We start from the raw sequence: 24,579 nt of genomic DNA, 5'->3' as shown, positions 1-24,579 counted from the left end.
CTAGGCCTAGTCTATTTATATAGTTTTCAGTGATCGCACTATATCAGTACAATTGATAGTGGCACAGACATAGGATTTTATCTGCGCTTTAAGACTCCGATGCACCGCTCAACGTGTGACCTAGTGGTGGTGTGGATGGTGTTATACTGGCGTTCTTGCTCAGTCCTCGGAGCAATTATTGGCGTCATCAGCCAGTGTTTCAGTGGGTATCCACTGTCGCCGAGAAGCAGCCCGTTTACTCTTCCAGCCTCGAAATCCTGGAAGCCCACAATACCAGGAATGCCAGAGGCACGGCGGAATCGCTGTTTCATCACCGCAGATTCCGCCTCAGTGGGGAGGTGAGCAGATCGCGGAAGGCGACGGCTCAGTGCCAGTGATACTCTGCGGATGGCCCGACATGCGGTGGATTTGTGGACATTAATCATGTCTCCAACAGTGTTTTGAAACGCACCATTTGCATAAAAAACGTAGCCCTATTAACCCTCTGAGGTCTGCTATCGCGACGGCGCGATAGTCTCGCTTTTTTTCTTAGTGCAAAAGAGACTCAAAATACTCTGTTGATTTTAATCTTATGTTTTAGTGTTATACATCATTCGATCCTGTAAAGTGTGTATTTTTTTGTGTATACTCACAATATAAACAAAGTATTGTGCTTTTAGTCAAATAAAGAAAAATAAACATGATGCTAGTTTTGCCTTCTCTCTGTCAGTTAAGTCTATTCTGAAACGCGTCCGAAAATTAACTGTAATTCCGCGAATACTTGTCATACAGGCATGAGTGTTTTTCCATAATGAAGCTTGAAATCTTCTTTTAAATGAATTAATTTATATAAAAAAAAACATTCTCAGTTTATGTAATCTGTATGAAAAGAGAGAGATGTCAGTCTTTTTCTTTCCAGCTCATTATACCTAATTACGCGTTAATGTGCCACGCCCACGGAGAGCGTGCGGTATTCAAACGCAAATGATCTAAGGCAAGCCATTCAAACATGCCAACGCCCACCAGCTGGATAATAAAACAGATCAAGTTTAGTAAGTATCTTACTACCAATGTGTAGACAGGAATAATACTATCTAATATAGGAATAATAATATCTAATAACCCTGGAAAATGTACCAGAAGTGCTGGTAGTTTCATTTCGAGGAGCAACGGATCCAGCTGATGTAGTAAGTCATTTATTCTTAAGTGCTTTATTCTAATCGCAATGTCTGTAAACCGCAAAAAGACTGTTTAAATATGAATTGCGTGTCTGTGTGTAGGCTAAATATTGAATGAACGACACAGGCGCGCGCTTTGTTTACTACAGTTATAGCGCGTGTCTGTGCCGTTCATTCACTCTCGCACCTACATTAGTAAACATGTCCATGAACACATCCAAACTATATTGCTATCCTACTAAGATGAGTAAAAATAGACTGAAATATGTTGAAATAAAATGTCTGTATAAGCAACAAACTGCAAATTAAGAGATTTTAGACAAGATTTCGTGATTAGTTTTGGATAGATTATAAAGTTTTGACTGTAAAAAAAGACTACCGTCACATTAAATAGGCTATTGTTTGCCAATTTCTGCTCATATGTTAAATATACTATAGTATGGGATGTTTTGTCAAAAATAAAGTAGGTATATTGAATTATCAACTAAGATGTTATTTAGTGTTTGTTCCAATATTCAAACCAATGAATCCTTACCTTTTTTAATACGCATGATAAAATGTATACTTTTTACAAAGAAAGAATACACTTGAATATTGTTAAAATTGTTGTTGTAATTGTAACCTATTTGTAATTGGTTACAATTTCTAATTGTAATATACATATATATATATATATATATATATAATTTATTTTGTCCGAGGTTGCATTCTTTGGTACCCAGTGACACAGCTGTGTGAAAGGCTAATTAATATGCAGCTCATTATGTATGTGGCACATTATCCGGCCTTTGTCTTAGGTGTAAACACGCCTCCATGCATATTGCCTTTCCAAACAAAAGGTATCTTATAACTTCTAAATCAATGTATTGTTTTGTGTAAATGATTAGGCAGGATGATTTTCAGATCATTTTGAAGCAAAAATTCTAGGCAACAACACCCATTAGTCAAAAGTTTTGTGGACACATATTTAGTATGTGTTTTGTGGCCTTATTTCAGACACTTTGAGTTTTAGTTTTTTCAAAAACCATGCATAAACTATATTCTCTCAAAAATACAAACATGTACATACATCTTGCTCACATATTATGGTAGCCCTGTTTGTGCTAAATAGAGTGTAATTACACCTTTGCAATTAATATGTTTATAAGCAACTGAAAAAAACACAAATGTCAGGGCATGTCAAAACATCTCAAGGACCCCAAAAACACCTTAGACCCCAGAGGGTTAACAGCTGTAATGCCGGTGTCAATGCTGCGTTGTGGTTCGTCACAAACTGTAAGTCGGGTGGCAGCTCTTCAACAAGTTCATATATATCTCTCCGACAGAATCGAAACCTCTCAATCAGCTCCTCATCATTGTAAATGTCCAATGAATTGCTTCTGTCCCTAATAACTCTCTCCCTTCTAAAAGCCCGCTCATTGTAAAGTCTGTGTATAAGGCGCGCCATGTCTTTACTGCTGAGTTATCAAGTGGTTACTATAGAAACTTGCCTAGATTTTGACTTTACGCCTACTACTGACTAGGCGTAAGATTTACGCCCGGTCTTAGCGAGAAGAGGACTTAAGCCTGGATGGTGCAACTGTCGTAACTATTAGGTCAGACTTAGAATGCTGAGTTAAGACCTACTTACCTTAAGACCAGGCGTAAGCTCTGTTGGTGCAACTGGCTCCAGGGGCCGAGTGCACCAACCGGGCTTTACTAAGCCTGGTCCTAACTGCTAAGTAGGTCTTAGTTAAGACCAGTCTTTAGAGTTGACCTAACGTCGGTTGCACGAACCAAACTTAAGCCTAGGCAATAACTACGCCTGGTTTTAGCGATGCGCGTTCCTGTGAATGGCCACGGAACTATAGCGGTTGCCTAGCAGCGTGCGTTGCTGTGGTTACGTTGTAAACTATCTTCCGCTGTTTGGTTAACTTGCAGCCGTATCAATGGAGGATCAAAGAAAAAGGAAAGGAAATTTCACCGACATTGAGATACGAAAACTAATAGAGCTGTACAGTCAGCACAGACACACACTGACTGCCAAGCAATCAAACGCAATAACTAACAAGAAAAAACAAACAACATGGAGACAGATAACGGAAGCGATTAACGATTGCTCTGAGCGATGTAAGAAAAAAGAGGAAAGACCTCCTGAGCAAGGCAAAAAAAGATGTTTCTTCAGAAAAACACCACCCGACCGGCGGGTGTCCACCCCCAAAAACGTCTGTGTACAGTGACATAATTGTTGATATCTTTAGAGAGGATTCCCCGGCTTTTATTGGTTTGGTCGGTGCAGAATGTGGCCACCTCTCCAGCCACCAGAGATGGATGACGACCACTCAAGCGAGAGTGTGAATTGTGAAGGTGTGTGGCCTATATATTAGAGTAGCCTACAATAAACGTTTTAGTAGTTGTCAGATAACCAGAATCCCTATGACAGATTCTCTGTATTTTCAGACTCGATAGAGCCGCCAGTCACTCCACAAAGTTTGTATGAATGCAGCAGTGGTGCCCCGCCGGCGAAACGGATGAGGAGGCTGGATAATCTGCAGCAGACACTTCTTGAAAAAGAAATTGTTAGAGTGGAGGCTGAAACTAAAAAATTACAGACCGAGCAGGAAAAGCTGGAACTTGAAAAGCAAAAAATATCATTAGAAATACAGTTGCTCCAACAACAGATAGGCCTAAACAGATCATCTTCGCCTATCTCTTTTGTAATTCTGTAAATAAGCCTAATGGCAAATTGTGTGCAATGAATCAATGACAATTATATGTAAATTAAAAAAAAAGTTTATTATAGACCTACTGGACTTTCTTTGTGGTTTATTTTTTTATGGTTTATGGTTTACAACCTGCAGATAATTAGTAGAATTATTTTAAGTGAAGCAATAGTTTTATAATAGTTTACATTTAGATCTAAGTGGTGTCTGCAAAATAATTTAGAATTCATAGACAATTGGAAAAGTTTTTGGGGCAAACCTGACCTGTTGAAAAGAGATGGTATTCATCCCTCCTGGGATGGTGCTGCTCTTCTCTCTAGTAATTTGGCTCATAGTCTTAGAGACAAAACATGACAATCTGGGGCTCAGGTCAGGAAGGAGACAAACTGGATAAACCGACCGTCTGCTAGCGGCCTCGCGTCACCAAGGTCAGATAAATCCCATCACATAGAGGCTCTTTCACCTAGATATCATCATATAGAGACCGTGTCTGTTCCCCTTTTTTGGAAATCCAAAAAACGTCCAAACCGATCTAAGGTTAAAAATGTAATTGATATTCAACAAATAAAAAATAGATATAATACAGATGAGCAAACGATAAAGCTTGGGTTGCTGAATATTCGATCCCTTACTTCAAAAGCACTCATAGTTAATGATATGATTTCACATTATAACCTAGATGTGCTGTGTATGACAGAAACCTGGCTAAAACCAGACGATTACATTACTTTAAATGAGTCCACCCCTCATGATTACTGTTATAAACATGAACCTCGCCTGAAAGGCAAAGGGGGAGGTGTTGCTGTAATTTATAGTAATATTTTCAAAACCACTAAAAAATCTAGTTTAAAATATATTTCTTTTGAAGTGTTGGTGCTTAATGTAAAAATATATAATGTAAACGATAAATCAAATTCGAGAATTCTGCTGGCAACTGTCTACAGGCCACCAGGGCACCATAAAGATTTTATCAAAGAATTTGCTGACTTTCTATCAGAATTAGTATTGACTGCAGATAAAGTCCTAATTGTTGGTGATTTTAATATACATGTAGATAATGGAAAAGATGCAATGGGATTGGCATTTAAAGACATTCTTAACTCTATTGGAGTTAGACAACACGTGTCAGGACCTACTCATTGTCGTAATCATACTCTAGATCTAATATTATCACATGGAATCAATGTTGATGCTGTTGAAATTCTGCAGCAGAGCGACGACATCTCAGATCATTATCTAGTCTCATGTAAATTACATTGAGCCAAGGCTGCAAAGCCAACTCCGTGTTACAAGTATGTTAGACCTATCACTTCTGCCACTAAAGATTGCTTTATCAATAATCTTCCTAATCAGTTTCATCGTCTCAGCATCCCAGATAGCTTAGAAGAACTTGATATTGCAACAGAAACTTTTAACTCTCTCCTTTCCAGCACTTTAGACACAGTTGCTCCGTTGCGCTTAAAGAAGATTAAAGAAAATAGTCCAACACCGTGGTACAACGAGCACACCTGGGCCCTTAAGAGAGCAGCCAGAAAAATGGAGCGCAACTGGAAGAAAACAAAACTAGAGGTATTTCGGATTTCATGGAAGGAGAGCTCGATTGCTTACAGAGAGGCTTTAAAAGCTGCTAGATCTGCTTATTTTTCAACCCTATTAAAAGAAAATAAACATAATCCAAGGTATTTATTTGAAAAAGTGGCTACACTAACGAAAAACAAAGCTTCAAGCCCAGAAGTTTCCAAGAAACACAGCAGTAATGACTTTATGAACTTCTTCACTTATAAGATTGATAATATTAGGGACAAAATTATAACTATGCAACCGTCTACTACAGCATCACATCAGGGAGTGCATTATAGTCTCCCCGAGGTAAAATTTGATTCATTTGTTGCCATAGGAGAGGAAGAATTTTGCAAACTCGTTAATTCATCTAAATCGACAACATGTATGTTAGACCCTATACCGACTAAACTACTGAAAGAGATGCTTCCAGAAGTCATAGATCCTCTTCTTAACATCATTAATTCATCTTTGTCTCTAGGATACGTACCAAAAACCTTTAAGCTGGCTATGATTAAACCGCTTGTTAAAAAACGCAATTCCTACAGAATTAGTCAATTACAGGCCGATCTCAAATCTACCTTTTCTGTCAAAGATACTAGAAAAGGCAGTATCCTCACAACTGTGTTCCTTTGTTAAAAGAAATGGTATCTGCGAGGATTTCCAGTCAGGATTTAGACCGCACCATAGCACTGTGTTAGGAAAAAACAGGAGGATGCAAGATGCAAGTAAATCCAGTATTTATTAGAATAGGTCAGATGTTAGACACAGGTCGGGACAAACACTCAGGTGGTAAGTGAAGCAGGGACGAGATGGCGATCCGGTGGTGGTGCTGTGAAGACGTGCTCGAGTGAACCCAGGAACCGTGGAACATCCAGACAACACGAGGAACTGACGAAAATCCAGAAGACGAACTTGAAAACAGCCGAGGCACGAGAACAGGACACACACCGAGGAACAACCACAACGATCTGACAACAAGGGAGAGAAAATGCTGGGCATAAAAAGGGAACAGGAATTGATGACAGCTGGTGACACTAATCAACACACCGAGTAACCACACCCACACAATTACACTCACGCAGACACTTCAGCATGAGACAGCCGATCAGTGAACCGTGACACACTGAAACTGCTCTCATTAAAGTCACAAATGATTTGCTCTTATCATCCGATCGTGGTTGTATCTCTCTATTAGTGTTACTTGATCTTAGTGCTGCATTTGACACCATTGACCACAACATTCTCTTAAATAGACTAGAAAACTATGTTGGCATTAGTGGAATTGCACTAGCATGGTTTAAATCATATTTATCTGACCGCTATCAGTTTGTAGCAGTAAATGAAGAGATGTCTTATCGATCACAAGTTCAGTATGGCGTACCACAAGGCTCAGTACTAGGACCGTTGCTGTTCACTCTGTACATGCTACCTTTAGGAGATATCATTAGGAAACATGGAATAAGCTTTCACTGTTATGCTGATGATACTCAGCTCTATATTTCTTCCAAACCTAACGAAACTCACCAATTCACAAAATAATCGGAATGCATAGTTGATATTAAAAATTGGATGAATAGTAATTTCCTACTACTAAATTCTGAAAAAACAGAGATTCTAATTATTGGACAAAAAACTTCACCACGTAATAACCTAGAATACCGTCTAACAATTGATGGTTGCTCTGTTAATTCTTCGTCGTCAGTCAGGAACCTGGGTGTGCTCTTTGATACCAATCTTTCATTTGAAAGTCACGTGTCTAGTGTCTGTAAAACCTCATTTTTCCATCTTAAAAATATATCTAAATTACGTCATATGCTCTCATTGACAAATGCGGAACAACTAGTTCATGCTTTCATGACATCAAGGCTAGATTATTGTAATGCTCTACTGGGTGGTTGCCCTGCACGCTTAATAAACAAACTACAGCTAGTTCAAAACGCAGCCGCTAGAGTTCTTACCAGAACCAGGAAGTACGACCATATTAGCCCGGTTCTGTCAACACTGCATTGGCTCCCTATTAAACATTGTATAAATTTTAAAATATTGCTGATTACTTACAAAGCACTAAATGGTTTAGCTCCCCAGTACTTGAGCGAGCTCTTAACGCATTGTAGTCCTTCACGTCTATTGCGATCTCAAAACTCCGGCCAGTTGATAATACCTAGAATATATAAATCGACTGCTGGCGGTTGATCCTTTTCCTATTTAGCACCAAAACTTTGGAACAATCTTCCTAACATTGTCCGGGAAGCAGACACAGTCTGTCAGTTCAAAGCTAGACTAAAAACACATCTCTTTGACCTAGCATTCACATAACACTCTATAGACTTCTATAATTCAATATTAGGCTGCTTAGATTAGGTCAGCCTGAACTGGGAACACTTCCCTCAAATCCTGATGTACTCATTACACAATAAGAAGAATGGCATCTAAGCTAATTTTAGTGTCTTTGTTTATCCCAAGGTTTTCCCGCAGCCTGCTGGATCCAGGCCGTTTCCAGATCTGACGAAGGACTTTCGCCTGGACCTGATGACAATGCAGTGCTGAAGTGCCAACTAGCCTCTCCCTATGGAGGATCCCTATACCACTCTACAGATAAAGCATTGTGGAATTTTTCGGTTCGCGTACCTACCCAAAGTGATAAGATAAAATAAAAAATTCTGCATAAAAATTTATAGACAAGTAGTTTGTTTAGGCATGGTTTGTAAGGAATTACAAACCTGCGCACATATATTCAAATGCACATAACTATAGAATCAATTCTTAATGCGCATGTGAACGCCATCATCGTCTATCACAGGTTCACGTTTAAAGTCTGTTTAGAGAGAACGGTGTCGTCTTAGCGGCCCCTAATTTAATAACAAATGATCATTTAGACGGAAGTGAATCAATCAAAACTAACTTTAGCTGGAAAAAACATTTTTCAAGAGCCACTATAAAACCAAACCAATCTCTGTTACCTTAAATTATATGTTTATCTCTGTAAAGCTGCTTTGAAACAATCTACATTGTTATAAATGAGGATGACTTGACTTGACTAGATTTTATAGTTTTACATTTATAAAGAATTAATAATGCGTGTACGGACTAGTCGTCCACCGACATCTTCATGCCCTGCGTGGTCCACAGGTTCGACACCTTCCTCCGGCACCGGCTGATCGTGTTGCCTAGGGAGAGGGATCCTCTTGGTGACACTGATGTTGTGGCGGACAGAGCACGCTGCTATTACGGTGCAGACTCGCTAAGGGTGCATCCGTATCTCTCCATGAAGACAATGAAACCTAGAAAAAATAGTTAATAATTACTTACTTTGATTGGTGACTAAACAAAATGTTTAACCTGCTAAAAAAAAAATATTTAATGTAATCCGTGTTATATTGAATCTGCAATAACAATGTGGGCTTTTATAAAGATCCGTTTGGCCATTGACTTTTAAATGTATCATTATGCATTAATATGAGGAGAGTCTCAGCGACTGCAGATCAACGTGCTGCTGCATTTCTCTCCGATTCGGTAAGAAATTAAATTAAACGAAATGTGGAGAATTTTAACTGCGACAAGATGATGGGCAGGTCAGTTTACTGTGACAGGATGCGACAGACAGCAACTGTTAAAGACGCAATTTCATATTTTTTTATATAGCCTAGGCCTAGCCTATTTATATAGTTTTCAGTGATCGCACCATATCAGTGCCATGGATAGCGGCACAGGCAAAGGATTTTACCTGCGCTTGAGGACTCCGATGCACCGCTCAACGAGTGACCTAGTGGTGGTGTGGATGGTGTTATACCGTCGTTCTTGCTCAGTCCTCGGAGCAATTATTGGCGTCATCAGCCAGGGTTTCACTGTCGCCGAGAAGCAGCCTGTTTACTCTTCCAGCCTCGAAATCCTGGTATAACGCACTCTCCAGGAGGATGCGTGCGTCATGGGCAGATCCAGGCCATCTCGCCACCAAATTAAAGATGTTATAATTGGCGTCACACGCAATCTGCACATTGATTGAATGGTATCCCTTGCGGTTGACAAACAGATACTCATGCTCAGATGGTGCCTGGATCCGGACGTGAGTTCCATCGATGCAGCCCACAATACCAGGAATGCCAGAGGCCGGCGGAATCGGTGTTTCATCACCGCACACTCAGCATCAGTGGGGAGGTGAGCAGATCGCGGAAGGCGGCGGCTCAGTGCCAGTGATACTCTGCGGATGGCCCGACATGCGGTGGATTTGTGGACATTAATCATGTCTCCAACAGTGTTTTCAAACGCTCCATTTGCATAAAAACGTAGCGCTATTAACAGCTTTAATGCGGGTTGCAATGCTGCGTTGTTGTTCGACACAAACTGTAAGTCGGGTGACAGCTCTTCAACAAGTTCATATATATCTCTCCGACAGAATCGAAACCTCTCAATCAGCTCCTCATCATTGTAAATGTCCAATGGATTGTTTACGTCCCTAATAACTCTCTCCCGTCTAATAGCCCGCTCATTGTAAAGTCTGTGTATAAGGCGCGCCATGTCTTTACTGCTGAGTTATCAAGTGGTTACTATAGAAACTTGCCTAGATTTTGACTTTACGCCTGCTACTGACTAGGCGTAAGATTTACGCCCGGTCTTAGCGAGAAGAGGACTTAAGCCTGGATGGTGCAACGGCCGTAACTATTAGGTCGGACTTAGAATGCTGAGTTAAGACCTACTTACCTTAAGACCAGGCGTAAGCACTGTTGGTGCAATCGGCTCCAGGCGTGTAAAAGAGACAGGCATCTATTTGGGACTTGGCTATTGATTTATTGTTTAAAGGTATCATTGATTTTATTTTTTATTTGTTTATTATTTAAACATCAATTATCAATTATTTAAACATCAATCATAAATGTATATATTACAGTTGTGATTTTGCAGTGTAAATAAAATAATTTGATTGATAACAGCCCTTATTATTAAAACTGAATTTGATCAAATGTAAGAATTTGACATGAAAGATAACGTATATATTTAGTAAGGTTTAAAAAATTGTCCTTTATAAAGGTAAATAACGCCCTGGTGTAAAAATCACAAATACGCAGATTTAAGTATGTAAATGCTAATGAGAATAGGCTATTGCTTCAAATTGAATTATATTTACTTATGACAGAAACCATTTAAAAAGTAGAAACATAATTGTCATTAAAAATGTATTATAACAGTATTATAAAAACTTCTTTATGTGTGATTTAAATAGAAATAGCTTACAAATAAATAATTCTTAACATTTAATATTAGAATGATGTACCAACTGGGGTTCCTTATGGTTTACTTTACAGCATTAGTTGCAAGATATTTTCCAGGCATTCTGAAGACTTTTCTTGTCAGAATGCACCAGAATGCTTCATTGCTTCAACCTTCATTGCAGGTCTGTTAATTATTCACCCTCATGTCATTCCAAACCCGTAAGACCTTTGTTTATTTTCTTTGCAGGTCTGGTTATTGTTAAGCCCTACAAAAGGCATAAATGCATTATAAAGCATCAAGTTTCATCCACTATATTCCAAGTCTTCTGAAGCCATTCAATAGCTTAATGTGATGTACAGATTAATATTTAAGTTGTTAAATTAAAGTTCATGTAAACTCCAAGATGTCCCCATTATAATACTTAGTTTGCAGATAAAGATCTATGGTTTTACATAAAAGTACTTGGCTGAAGTTTATTACTTTTTCTAAATCATGTTTCTTGCTACTGAGTGTATTTTAGATCACAACACGAAAAGACAATTTTTCTTCATGCACACAGTAATTGAAAAATAAAACTATTAAAAGATAAGGCTCAATAAACTGTTGCATTAGATATAATACACTATGCATAATAACAAAACTAAAGTGATGCATGCTGTGACTCCATGTTTCTTCAAGTGCATTTCTAAGGCTTGTTTATAAAAACTACTTAACTGTCCCAAATGAACTAAGGTCTAATTCTGGCTTAATCTAAGCCCTGTCTGTGAAACCAGGCCTTGATGTTTTGAAAAAAAATTCAACGAAGTCACGTCTGAAACATTTACTACAACACTGTCAGGCTCAAGAAACATACACAAAATAAATCACATCTGCATGAAATGACAATACGGCACTATATGCAGTGCAGAATCTGTTGTACCACCTCCCTTAGCAGCCTTGCTCTAACCTCAGCAACACTAAACATCCACAGTACTGCGTTTTAATTTAGAAATGGAGAATTAAAACGAATACGATCTCCGTCCACACCAGCGTTTTAGCTGCGTATTAGAATTGATCTCCGTCCACATTAAAACGACTGAAAACGTGGATCACGTGACGATTCACCTACACTGGGCATGCACATGCGTAAACAGATTGACAAAGAAGAAAGTAGCTCAGTTACCTCTGCGAAGATTTGCAATGTCGAAGACCAAAGATTTCTTCTCATGGACCGACGACGAGGTGGAACTTTTACTTAAAGTTACAAGGGAATACAAAACAACCATGGTGGCAGAATAGGAGTCGTTGCAAACCAAATACAGCGACATATTGGAAAGGTACCAATTTACTTGCACAACAGCTGCTAGCAAAGACATCAAAGTGTCCCGTCTTCACTAAACACCCTCCGGAGATTCAAAGGTTTATTTCAACAGACAGTCATATTGGACTGGTTCAACATGAATAAATAAATAATAACCATGTCTACGACAGAACAGGACATGTTTTACTGGTTGTACAGTATAAAATAAATAAAGGAGCATGTCTATAGAACAGGAAATGTAAAAAAAAAAACAAGTAAAAAGAAAAAGTCAAGAGGAACAGGCAATCAACAACCGTGTAACTGCCTTTAGAAGGCAACTTTCCCCGGGCAACTCACAGGTAGACTACAGATTGCAAGTCAAAAAGACGAGCATGTCAACCATAGCTGGTTTAAGCCGTGAACGATGAGCCGACACAATGTTTCCCCCTGTACTAAATATTCTCTCTGAAAGGGAACTGGTTGCAGAGATACACAGATTCTTTTTTGCCAGCTTGCTCAAAGTGGGGTAGCTCACTTTTGGCGCTTTTCCAGTACCAGCTCAACTCGACTCGCCTCGGTTCGGCTCGCTTTTCGCTCCGTTTTCCATTGCAGATAGTACCTCCCCAATAGTACCTGGTCGTCATAGCGACGCCGCAGGAAACTGCCGTGACGTAATCTTCAACGCGACACACACCGGCTATCCACACACAGGACAATGGAGGAAATCAAGTGTCTGTTTTTGATCCTCGGGCTGTGGCTGTTTCTCACAGCAAGAATACAAACGTTGTTTCAGGAGAGGCTGAGGCCAGCAAAACGAAACACTGCCGAAAAAAACAGGAGAGTTTGGGAATTACTACAGACTTCAGACTACGAGACGAATCCGGTTGTTCAAAGCCGTCGCAAGAGGGTAAGTTATGCTAACGTAGCTAACTTTTGCGTATGTGTAAATACTATACTATATACAAAGTATTTGATCAACTTTATAGCTACCAGTATTACGTACTAAAATGTGTATGCTTTATGTGTTTCAGATCTGTTTTGCTTTGCAAAGTCGCAGCGGCTGACCGTCTGTTTGGGCTTTCAACCGAGCTACCGAGTAGTGGGATGTTATTGTTCCTGGTTTCACAAACGCGCAGTGGGTTCAGAACTTCAGAATGTCTGAAGAAACATTTATATACTTGTACAACAAACTGCGTCCAGTGATGGAGAGAAAGGACACAAGCTTCCGCAAGTGTGTTCCTCTAAAAAATAGAGTGGCCATCGCACTATGGAAGCTTGCGACCGGTTCAGAGTACAGAAATGTCGGCCATCTTTTCGGAGTAAGCATAACAACTGTTTACCGGTGTGTTCAAGGGTCCACTGCTGCTGCAGAAACGTTGTTGGTTCCCGAACAAATTTGTTTCCCAGACCAGGAGAAGTTTGAAGAAATGGCTGCCTACATTGAGAACAGATGGGGGCTCCCACAGTGTGTTGGTGCTATTGATGGATCACATATACCCATTTTGGCACCAGAGTACCACTGTGATTACAGTATTTCAACCGTAAAGGCTGGCACTCCATCATCCTTCAAGGTGTTGTAGATGGAAAAGGACTGTTCTGGAACGTGTTTGCAGAACTGCCTGGCAGCTTGCATGATGCTTGTGTTTTAAGACTGTCCACATTGTGGGAGTTGGCCAGCCGTGGCAACCACTTTCCAGCTTACACCAGGAATATTGGTGGGGTGAATGTTGCCTACAACATCCTGGGAGATTCTGCCTATCCCCTGCAGAACTAGCTCATAAAACCATTCACTGACACTGGACAGCTGACAGCAGAACAGCAGATCTACAACAAGAAAATATGTCAAGCACGGGTTGTGGTTGAAAATGCTTTTGGTAGACTCAAGGGAAGGTGGCGTTGTCTCATGAAAAGAAATGACTGTGATGTTACAACCGTGAAATCTATGATTCTTACTTGCTGTGCTTTGCATAACCTTTGTGAGAATCATGGAGAGGACTATGACAATGAGTGGGAAGCAGCAGAGCCTGTGGTGGCAGTGGCACAGGGTGTAGAGGAGGAGGGCAGGGATGTACGAGAGGGTCTGATGCGTTACTTTAATTGCTAAAAAATAAATATCTATAAAAATGTTGTCTCTGCTGTTTTTTTAAGGTTATCACAGTATAAAATCTGAAAATACATGGTCAAACCTTTGTAAAAAAGCAAACCATCAAAAAAAGACAATTTGTAATAAGTTTCAAAAAGGTTTTATTTAAACACGCATACAAATTGAACAAACTATAATATAACTAGAAATTCACACAACCAACTATATACATATGTTACATGTTGTGCAAACATGAGCAAACTATGGGGTTTCAGTCCATGGGTGGTGGAACAGCGGCCCGCCGGTTCAGTGCCTGTACAAGCTGGCTCAGGGTGCCCAGAAAGGCCTGGTTGTAGGACGACATTGCAGCAATCTCCTCCCTCCTCAAAGCCGCTTCGAGTTCTCTTGCATGTGCTGCATCATCAAGTGCCATTTGTAAATGGCGCTCCCGCTGTGCCTGGTTCAACTCCAGCTGCTCGACATCAGATGTCTGCATCTCCCTCAGGACAGTTAGATGCTCTTGTTCCCTCCGTCGTTTCCTCCGTCCTGGACAAAAATAATTACAATGAATAAGTTACAATAAAGAAAATCACAAAATATACTCACATTTTATTCAAAGGTTGTGTTTGTTTTAAATTGTTCACATGTATTATCATTACATCTGCTACTGTACATAAAAAAGACAAGCCCACAACTTACTATTACACAGTATAACCTCACCTAAAGGATTATTAGGAACACCATGCTAATACTGTGTTTGACCCCCCTTCAGAACTGCCTTAATTCTACATGGCATTGATTCAACAAGGTGCTGAAAGCATTCTTTAGAAATGTTGGCCCATATTTATTAGGATAGCACCCTGCAGTTGATGGAGATTTGTGGGATGCACGTCCAGGGCACGAAACTCCCGTTCCACCACATCCCAAAGATGCTCTATTGGGTTGAGATCTGGTGACTGTGGGGGACATTTTAGTACAGTGAACTCATTGTCATGTTCAAGAAACCAATTTAAAATGATACGAGCTTTGTGACATGGTGCATTATTCTGCTGGAAGTAGCCATCAGAGGATGGGTACATGGTGGCCATAAAGGGATGGACATGCTCAGAAACAACGCTCAGGTAGGCCGTGGCATTTAAACGATGCCCAATTGGCACTAAGGGGCCTAAAGTGTCCCAAGAAAACATCCCCCACACCATTACACCAGCACCACCAGCCTGCACAGTGGTAACAAGGCATGATGGATCCATGTTCTCATTCTGTTTACGCCAAAATCTGACTCTACCATCTGAATGTCTCAACAGAAATCGAGACTCATCAGACCAGGCAACATTTTTCAAGTCTTCAACTGTCCAATTTTGGTGAGCTCTTGCAAATTGTAGCCTCTTTTTCCTATTTGTAGTGGAGATGAGTGGTACCCGTTGTGCGTGTTGTGGCTTCACAAATGCTTTGCTGAATACCTCGGTTGTAACGAGTGGTTATTTCAGTCAAAGTTGCTCTTCTATCAGCTTGAATCAGTCGGCCCATTCTCCTCTGACCTCTAGCATCAACAAGGCATTTTTGCCCACAGGACTGCCGCATACTGGATGTTTTTCCCTTTTCACACCATTCTTTGTAAACCCTAGAAATGGTTGTGCGTGAAAATCCCAGTAATTGAGCAGATTGTGAAATACTCAGACTGGCCCCTCTGGCACCAACAACCAAGCTTATATTTAATGTAGCCTATAAATTAATGTATATGTCCAAAAAACGGATAATGTCATACTTTGTAGTAGCCTAGTGCTATCGTGGTGTAATAATCTGTTTGGTTGTAAAATGTATTACCTGAATGTAATTAATCATTCATTCACAGACAGCATACAAAGATGTTCAACTAATAGATCTAAAGATCTTCATTGCAAAAATATGATGCATTTGCAGATTTGCTTTCACTAGACTGTAGGTCCACGGGCACTTTATCCAACGAACTTGATGTTCTTAAATATTCTTGTTACGACTCCGAGTCGAGTGTGAATTGAAAGCGCTTCAGACGATTCAGTGCATGGAGGAAACTGAACAGATCATTCAAACAGATTCTCGAACCAATTTAGACAGATATGCCAACTTGTTTGATGAAGTCTTTGAACAGAATTGACTCAAAAGAGTGATTCATTTGTTAATTGAGCATCGCTCATGCCCATTAAAAAGATAGGCTATGGACGCTTGGAATAAACTACGCATTTAACAATATTGCATTAAAATAAAGTAACGAGAGTACAGTTTAAAGTACAGTTTTTTCATTAGAAATACTCGGGTTAAAGTAAAAGTACCCACATTTAAATCTACTCTTAAAAATACTTTTTTTCCCAAAACATAGCCTACTCAAGTAAATGTAACAAAGTAAATGTACTTCGTTACTACCCACCTCTGCTCACAGCAATACGTGACCAAGCAAATAAATATAGTCAATAGGATAAAAAAGAAAACTATTTCAATGTTTTTGCCACAAAATTACGTTTTATTATGCATAGATAAGACACGCTCTCTCTCCCAGCCAAACGCGCACACATACGGACACACACTCACACATAAACGTGTTGTCAGCGCTGTAAAATGTAGAAACTTAAAAGCTACAAGACATTTATCCTTGGAGGAACGGCTAAACTAGAAAACCGCTGCTGCCGAACACTGTTGAAAGACACTTATCGTAGCCTACACCTCTCTCTCTATCTCTCTCTCTATTAATAACAGCATTAATCTGCTAATAATTCAACGGCCTGTCATGAATTATTCCTTACTTATTGCCGTATTCTCTGATAAAATTAGCGAGTTGAGTGAAGCGCGACAGCACCACCTGCGTCTCAATGTTGTAATTGTCACAGAGGTATATTTAAACAGCGCACGGGCCACATTAAATTGATCACCAGAATTTGTTGGCGGGCCTGATTAAAAGTCGTGGCAGGCCGTGTTTGGCCCGCGGGCCTTGTAATTGACACATGTGCCTTAGGCCAACAGAGATGTTTTGTCCCGTGTGGTCCTCGGGGAAGTAGGAAGTCTGAAGGCATTTGCGTAATATAGTGCACAGTGAGACTTTATGTACGGTTCCGTAGTGCGGCTGGACCACAGGTCGGTCGTGGATGAAAAATATTCGATCTTTCCGACTCCAAACTCTGCCTGCACCGCCTTTCTGCACTGTTCATAAAGTTCTGGGATAGCTATCTGTGAGAATAAGTTACAGGATGGGATTTGGTACCGTTTGTCTAGTACATCCAGAAGCTTCTTGATGCCTTTTTTTTCCACTGCCTGGATGGACATCATATCTTTGGCTAAATAGTACGTTAAAGCATTGGTGATTTCGGTATGTCTCTTTGAGCTTTTGTCGTACTTTGTGCCACTAGCAAAAGCACTCGCTAGGGAGGCTTGTTTGGCTAGCTGTGGTTTTTTGAGGGGTAACGTTAGTTTTTTATGCACTCATCGTAAAGTGGCTTGTGGTGGTTCTTAAGATGCGAATATAGGTTTGTTGAATTGTCTTTTGTGCGGCTTACCACCATTCTACACATTTTGCATAGTGCATTAGCCTGTGCAACATCTGTTGGCTTAAAGCCAAAGTATTTCCAAGCTACCGAGGAGGAGGCATTACTTTTGGCCACTAAAGTTTCCTGTTCAACCCCTGTTATTTCGTCTTCTCCCTGAGCAACACTCATTTTCTTACTTTTGTGTTCTTTCTTTTGCTCCCTTCGCTCTCTCTTTAGGTCCTTTCGTTTCTTTCGCTTCGTTTTGTTGTCTCTCTCTATTTCTTCACTGATTTATGTTCCCGCGGAGGCTCCACGCTATAGCTTGGCTCCGCCCTCCTACGTACTTCCGCTCAATTTTCATTTTCCTTCAGTACTCCGTCTGCATGTCGGACGGGACGCATAAAAAAAAATATTGCATAATTATTGCGAGACTTTCGATAATGACTTTCGATTATTCCTGTAGCCTCTTGGCCAGGTCATGTTTGTAAATGAGAAGTGGTTCTCAACAGGAAAAGTCTGGCAAATCCACTGTTGCCTCTGAGCCACTAATGGTGCGTTCACACCGGACGCGAATAGCGCGTCAGGCGCGAGTGATTTCAATGTTAAGTCAATGCAAAGACCCGTTACGCGTGTAAAAAATTCCTGCGGCGCGAATGAGGCGTAGAGCGCGGCGCGGTAGACGCGAATTTGCCTCATTCGCGCATCAAGTTCGCGCGAATGGCGTGAATTAAGCGTCTGGTGCGTTAAGCGCGTTACGCGTGAATGATTTAGTTAGTGCTATTTGTGCATTCACGCGTTTGACGCGAATTCGCGTCTGCCGCCCGAGGTGAAAAATCTGAACTTCTGCGTCAATTTGCGCCGCGTTAACCAATCAGGAGCCTGCTTGCTTCACGTGGCATAAAGTGACATAGCATAACAAACTCCCGCTCGAAAGTCATTCATTCCAAATGGAGAAGAAACTAATTTTAGCTGTGAGTGGTCACCCGGAGTTATTTGACTCAAGTTCTTACTTTTATAGAGACAGGAACAAAAAGGACCTCGCTTGGAAGAAGATTAGTGAGGAGATTGTACAACCTGGTACGTTGCAAAATATACAAATTTCACTTTTGAGTCATGTTATTGAGCTAACGTTACTAATCAGTTAGCAAGCTGCCGTGCTGCTAGTTTACAACTATTTTCCCGCAAATATACAACTGATTTTCAATAACAAGATAATGTGTTTATTCAGATGATGTCTGCCGTAAAAAGCGGAAAAGCCTCAGGGACACGTACCTGAAGGAGAAGAGGAAGGAGATGGAGAAGAGGAGTGGGTCAGCAGCAGGGTCTGGGAAGAGGTGGAAGTTTTCTCAGATCTTGGGATTCCTCGACCCCTTCGTCACTCCACGAGAAACGACAAGTAACATGGAGGGGGTCGAGGCCCGGATCGGAGAGGACAACCACCTCGAGGACCAGGGACAACCCGAACAATCAGAGGAGACAGTGACAGGTGTGTTTCTAATATAGACACATTACGAGGCATATATGTTGTCATGTTTACAGATGAAAAAATTTAATCTCTCTGAGTATTGTTACCAATGTGTCGTATTAACAGTTAATATTGTCTTGACAGAGCCATATCAGAGTGAGGATGGGCAAAAAACCCCATCTTCTACTCCTGTCTCCCCAGTCCCTGGTCCCTCAGCCCCTGTAGCTGAACCTCTTGGTGTGTGTAGGCAATAGTACAAACAATATTTCAACATGTTACATGCACGTTTTTTGTGATTGCAGACACAAATCCATTGCAGTGTATGCAACCAATCATCTGCATACATTTTAACTACTGTTCATTTGAATGTTTATCTACGTATATGTCTGAAGTATAACTTTAATTACTTAATATATGTTAAAGCAAGTTCAAAACAATATCACACTTGCATTTAAGCACTGCCTGTCACTCACAGGCACAGACATTATTCGCACAATATCTAGACAATTTTGTCGTTTAAATGCAATTTTTGAAACCTTCACTGTGAGAATGAAAATCAGGTATCATCTTTCTGCCTTCTCATTGCACCATGTGTTGTATTTTTTTATTTTCACAGGCCAACAGAGGAGGAGAGTTCGTCGGCGGGCCCGTGAGCGGTCACCGGATGCTCCGTCGGAGGTGGAGCAGCGACTTCTTGCGCTCCTGTCGCAACCTCCGACGCGACCTCCAACACCCCCCCACCGTCACCGCCACTGCCACTTACCACAGACGAGCACTTCCTCCTATCCCTTCTGCCTTTTGTACAGAGCATGCCGCCTCATCTTAAGGAAAATTTTAAATATAAATTATATACTTATGCAATGGAAAATAGCTATACTGTGCTAAATTTGGAACAATATGACCCCCGTCCCCCCCAGAGTAGTAAAAAAAAAAAGAGGCAGCAGGCCTGCAGGAAACGCAGAAGGCCCTCCTTCCTCTTCCCCTACATGCTGTTCCCTGGGGCTTTTCCAGCTTCCAAGCGAGGTCCTTTTTATTCCTGTTTTTACATTTTTTTTCCTGTACGTATTATTTCTTTTATATAATTGCCCTTAATAAATGATTTTACAATCTGACTAAATGCCTGTTGTGGTTCAATGCACAACAAAGCAAATCTTGTATCACATAACTTGATTTTTAATATACAAGATGTATTAATTTAGTATTTAATGTTATTTATTCCATATCTAAATATAGATTATATGAAACATCATTGTAATGTAAAGACAACCAACAACAAAAAAATAGAAAGGTTCGTTACTTTTTGGAGGCTGGCTCCATTTATTTATAAAAAAAATAAATAAATCATTTTACCTTGTATACAAACATGGAAAACCTGTAATTTTGTAAAGGTTAGTCAGAGTTTAAACTTAAAACATGTGCATGTTGTGGACCTGACAGCCTGGAACTGAGGCTGACAACCTGGAAAAAAAAAATACAAAATATTATAATGGAGGAAAACTGTTTTTAGAAAGACATGCTCTTTATAGGTTTGTGGGTGGCTCTTAAAAGAGCCGTTGTGGGGAAGTCATGAGGAGGACTTCAAATGCTACTCCGTCGGCTGCCATGGTACTGCTCCCTCCGCCGAGAAGTGTTCCATGAAGACGTCCCTCACCTGGAGTGCCTCTCTGGAGGAGTTGTTGGCTGCAACTCGACCCAGACCTGTCAGTGGCTCTTCTCCAGCATGCCCCGCGCCCCTCACAGCAGGTGCCTCTCTCCCTTCCGAATACCGCATGAAGTTGTGGAGAACACACGTCGCCTTCACACACTTCTCCGCAACTTCAGGGTGGACCTCGATGAGGCAGCGGTACATCCTCCATTGTGAGCCTGGCTCTGGAGAGGCGGTAATTGAAGACACGCCTCTCTGGAGGAAGCGTGCGTCCAGGGAAGGGCCGCATGAGGTTCCTCCGCAGCGGGAACGCCTCATCAGCCACGAAGACATGAGGCTGGGGTCCTCTGTCTTCAGCACCAGGTAGAGGGTGGTCAGGAGGCAGATGAAGAGTGCCAGCCCGGAGAGCCTGTCCAAAGGGGGAGTTTGCCAGAATCCCACCGTCACTGGTCCTGCCGTACCCCCCAACATCGATCACCCGGAAGGGATACTTCGCATCCACAACTGCAAGCAGAACGATGGAGAACGTTCCCTTGTAGTTGTGGAACTGGGATCCTGAGTTGGGGGGTGCCTTCAGCACCACATGCTTCCCATCCACCGCTCCAACGCACAGAGGGAAGTTCCAACGCTCCTGAAATCCCTCTGCGATGGACCTTCAGTCATCGGTGGTGGGCAAAGCCATGTAGTCCTCCACAAGGCAGTCCCAGATGGCAGTCACTACCTGGGCGACGATCTGGCACACTGTGGAGACACCAACCCTGTAGCTGGACGCTATCGTCCTGAATGAGTCCCCAGTGGCAAGAAACCTAGAAAACATTGTTATAAATATTATTACAAGTACACTTGTAGTTACATATTAAACTATACAATCAACAGGTATACTATTAAATGGTTTATGGTATATTAAAATGGCAATAATCAAGCATGACATATAGACAATAATCAAGAACTACATATTGCTTACAGATAGAGATATTTAATTTCTAGGTTAATGTCTTGGTTATAGCAGTTAACTCAGTATCACTAGAAAGATTACTGTTTATACAGATAAACATGACAGTATCACGTATGCCAAGAATATTTTATTGTCTAGGTTATAGCAGTTAACTCAGAATCACTATAAAGATCACTGTGTTTGTATCACATCTGCCAAGAGAATATTTTAATTTCTAGGTTCAGTATCACTAGAAAGATTACTGTGTTTATACAGAGAAACATGACAGTATCACGTATGCCAAGAATATTTTAATGTCTAGGTTATAGCAGTTAACTCAGAATCACTATAAAGATCACTGTGTTTATACAGAGAAACATGACAGTATCACGTCTGCCAAGAGAATATTTATGTCAGTTAACTGAGTATCACTAGAAAGAGCGGCAACCGTACCACAGTTTAAAAAAAACATTGATAGCATATGTTAGCATATTGAATATACTGTATTTAAAATATCATATACATTTACTAACCGAAGACAGATGGACAGGCGCTCCGCAGCCGGGATAGAGCACCTGTAGTTGGTGTCCTGGAGGGTGATCCTCGCTCCGATGCGGGACAACAGGTCATCAAACTGGGCGCGGGACAGGCGGAAGTACCGCTGAAAGCGGCCGTCATCCAGGCGTAGCTCCTGGAGCAAATGGTGAAGCTCGCCGAACTGGGTTCGCCTCCGAAGGGGTCTGGTGGACCCAAATACGGCGATGATGATCCCTATGCCGCTGTTCTGTTCTCCAGAGCAAATACAGAGCGGTGACTCTCTCGATAAATGACCGATTTTGAAACTTTCGCCTCTGACGCGCGTAAATTTCGCTTCAAACTTTAGTTTTTAACGCTCGTCAGTTTCACTCTTGACACGCGAATTAACACAAAGTGGTCAAGCGTCAAACTAGACGCGGTAGACGCGAATTTGGCGCGCTATTCGCGTCCGGTGTGAACGCACAGTAAGGCATGCAAAATTAGATTATTAGTTAATGACAAAGAATACAAATGCAATACAATAAATACAATAATGAAATGACAGATGTAGACGTTGTAGGAATTGAGGGCGAACCAAACACATATGAATCTTCCAGGTGATTTGTTCAAATATAACTCCACACAAAACTCAACATTCCAGACCCCCAGAACACCAGTCTAATCTCGGGCCATAAATGGAGTGGGCTCCAGCCAGTCCCAGCTAAGAACTTTACGACCATGAAAGTTTCAAAGAGATGTGCTCAGCTAAAGGAAGAACGTTGTCACGTTAGATAGTTTGGAAAAGACTGATTGGTTCAGAGATGGCACGGCTCGGGACCCACCAAGATAACGGAGGAGGTTGTTTGATCCCAAGTGTAACGAGTGGCACGGATTCTATATCTCACAAGTTCAGACTCAGAAGATTTCCGGATCGACTCACTGAAGCAAAACTAGCAAAAGTCAATATTATAATAAATTAACATGAGTAAATCACTCAGACTACTGTAATGCAATCTGCTAAATAAAAGGTAAGTATATTTTCTCTTTGTTGGCAATTTGAATAATTATGGAAATGAAAATAAAACAAAGCAATTAAATGACAGAAAAATACAGTACTTCAATTGAATTACATATACCAGGAAACAATGAAAATTCTCAATGTCACTTTTCGAAATCTCAGCCTCAATATTTAAATTCCAAATTCAACAATTGTATTCTCAATTTCAAAAATAAGAAATAAGAATGTTCATCGAAATGGAAAAACAGTTCAGTCCATGAGGAGAAAAAAAACTCAAATTCTTGTCTTCAGGAAAATCCAGGTAAAGTGAAAAATGGAAAAAAATACCATGTGTGTAGTTCTGTCCTACCCACTCTGAAACTTTGTTTCTCACACTCTTTTACAGGTTTCCAGGGACGAAATGATGGGATGGCTCGCCAGTCCAACCAGGAATAGAAAATCCACAGCAGGACAGAAATCAGAATCTCGGCAGCAATTCAGGAACTCTCAACAGAGAATTTACAGGAAAAATATACCAAAACAAAAAAAACCCGGCCTTGGAAACAAAGCCAAACACAATTATTAGTACATCATCCAAATAAAACTTTTTAAACAATCAATCAACATTCTCTTCAATTATTTAAATACATATGCATGCTAATCACCATGTGCTTGATTGACACACTTGAGTCTATGTACAGAGCTAGCAAAGCTAGCACCGCATGGCACACAATTTTCAATAAAGAAACACAATCTCAACAAATAATACATCTCTGCATTATTTAACGCAACTATATACCATTACATAGTATATAATGAAACATTTCCAACATTTTTTCATATAACAATCCACTTTACTGATGCATTGTTCATATTACTACTACAAAAAAAAAAACGATATTCTCATTAATTAAACACTTTTCATAAAGAAAATTGTACTCACCAAGGAGAAATATAGATCACAGAACAAAAAACAATTTTCCAAAGAAAAAATTAGAAAATTTCTCCTATCTCTTCAGTATGGGTTCAGCACGACGCGGTGAGTTTTCACAAAGCAGTTTCTCACGTGCAAGCTCTCTAAAGAACTAAAGCCTCATAAATCTACTGTGCTTCTTTATAATTTATCGCAAAATTATCACTGTTCCTTCTTTCTTAACTCATTCAATCGATTTAATATCACTTTCGTGTCGTTCAGAATCTCTTGCAATCTTTCATCTCTGGTCTCGTCTCAGCTTGATAACCGATAGATCTGGAAATTATTTTCTCAACGGTGGGCGGAGTTAACCCTTCACCTACCAATCGGAAATTCACTCAAAACGTTTTTTTTATCCTTTAATTATTTATTATGAAATAAATACATTTTATTTATAATTTTTCACTCACTATTAGTTTCATATCGATACGAATAAACCAATACTAATTATAAACACTAGTGACCCAAATTAATGTACTGGGTTACACTCTCCCTGCCTGAATATATGCAGGTCCCTCTGCATACTCACACTAAAATCATTTCTATCAGAGTCACTTCAAAGG

At 40.5% G+C, this 24,579-nt stretch overlaps 1 long non-coding RNA gene across 1 annotated transcript in view; it reads right to left on the bottom strand.

The window, feature by feature from the left end:
- The window catches only part of LOC143742560 (uncharacterized), an 83,130-nt gene extending 78,266 nt beyond the window's left edge, over positions 1-4,864 (bottom strand). The window contains exon 1 of the long non-coding RNA XR_013205476.1: positions 4,817-4,864. This is a non-coding gene — a long non-coding RNA (uncharacterized LOC143742560). The remainder of the gene's footprint in view (positions 1-4,816) is intronic.
- Positions 4,865-24,579: the final 19,715 nt, after the last annotated feature.

This window comes from Siphateles boraxobius, unplaced genomic scaffold (genome assembly GCF_051911475.1).
Source record: "Siphateles boraxobius isolate OS27281-9 unplaced genomic scaffold, OSU_SipBor_1 19, whole genome shotgun sequence".
Taxonomy (NCBI): domain Eukaryota; kingdom Metazoa; phylum Chordata; class Actinopteri; order Cypriniformes; family Leuciscidae; genus Siphateles; species Siphateles boraxobius.
This window is presented reverse-complemented; position numbering and strand designations above follow the sequence as displayed.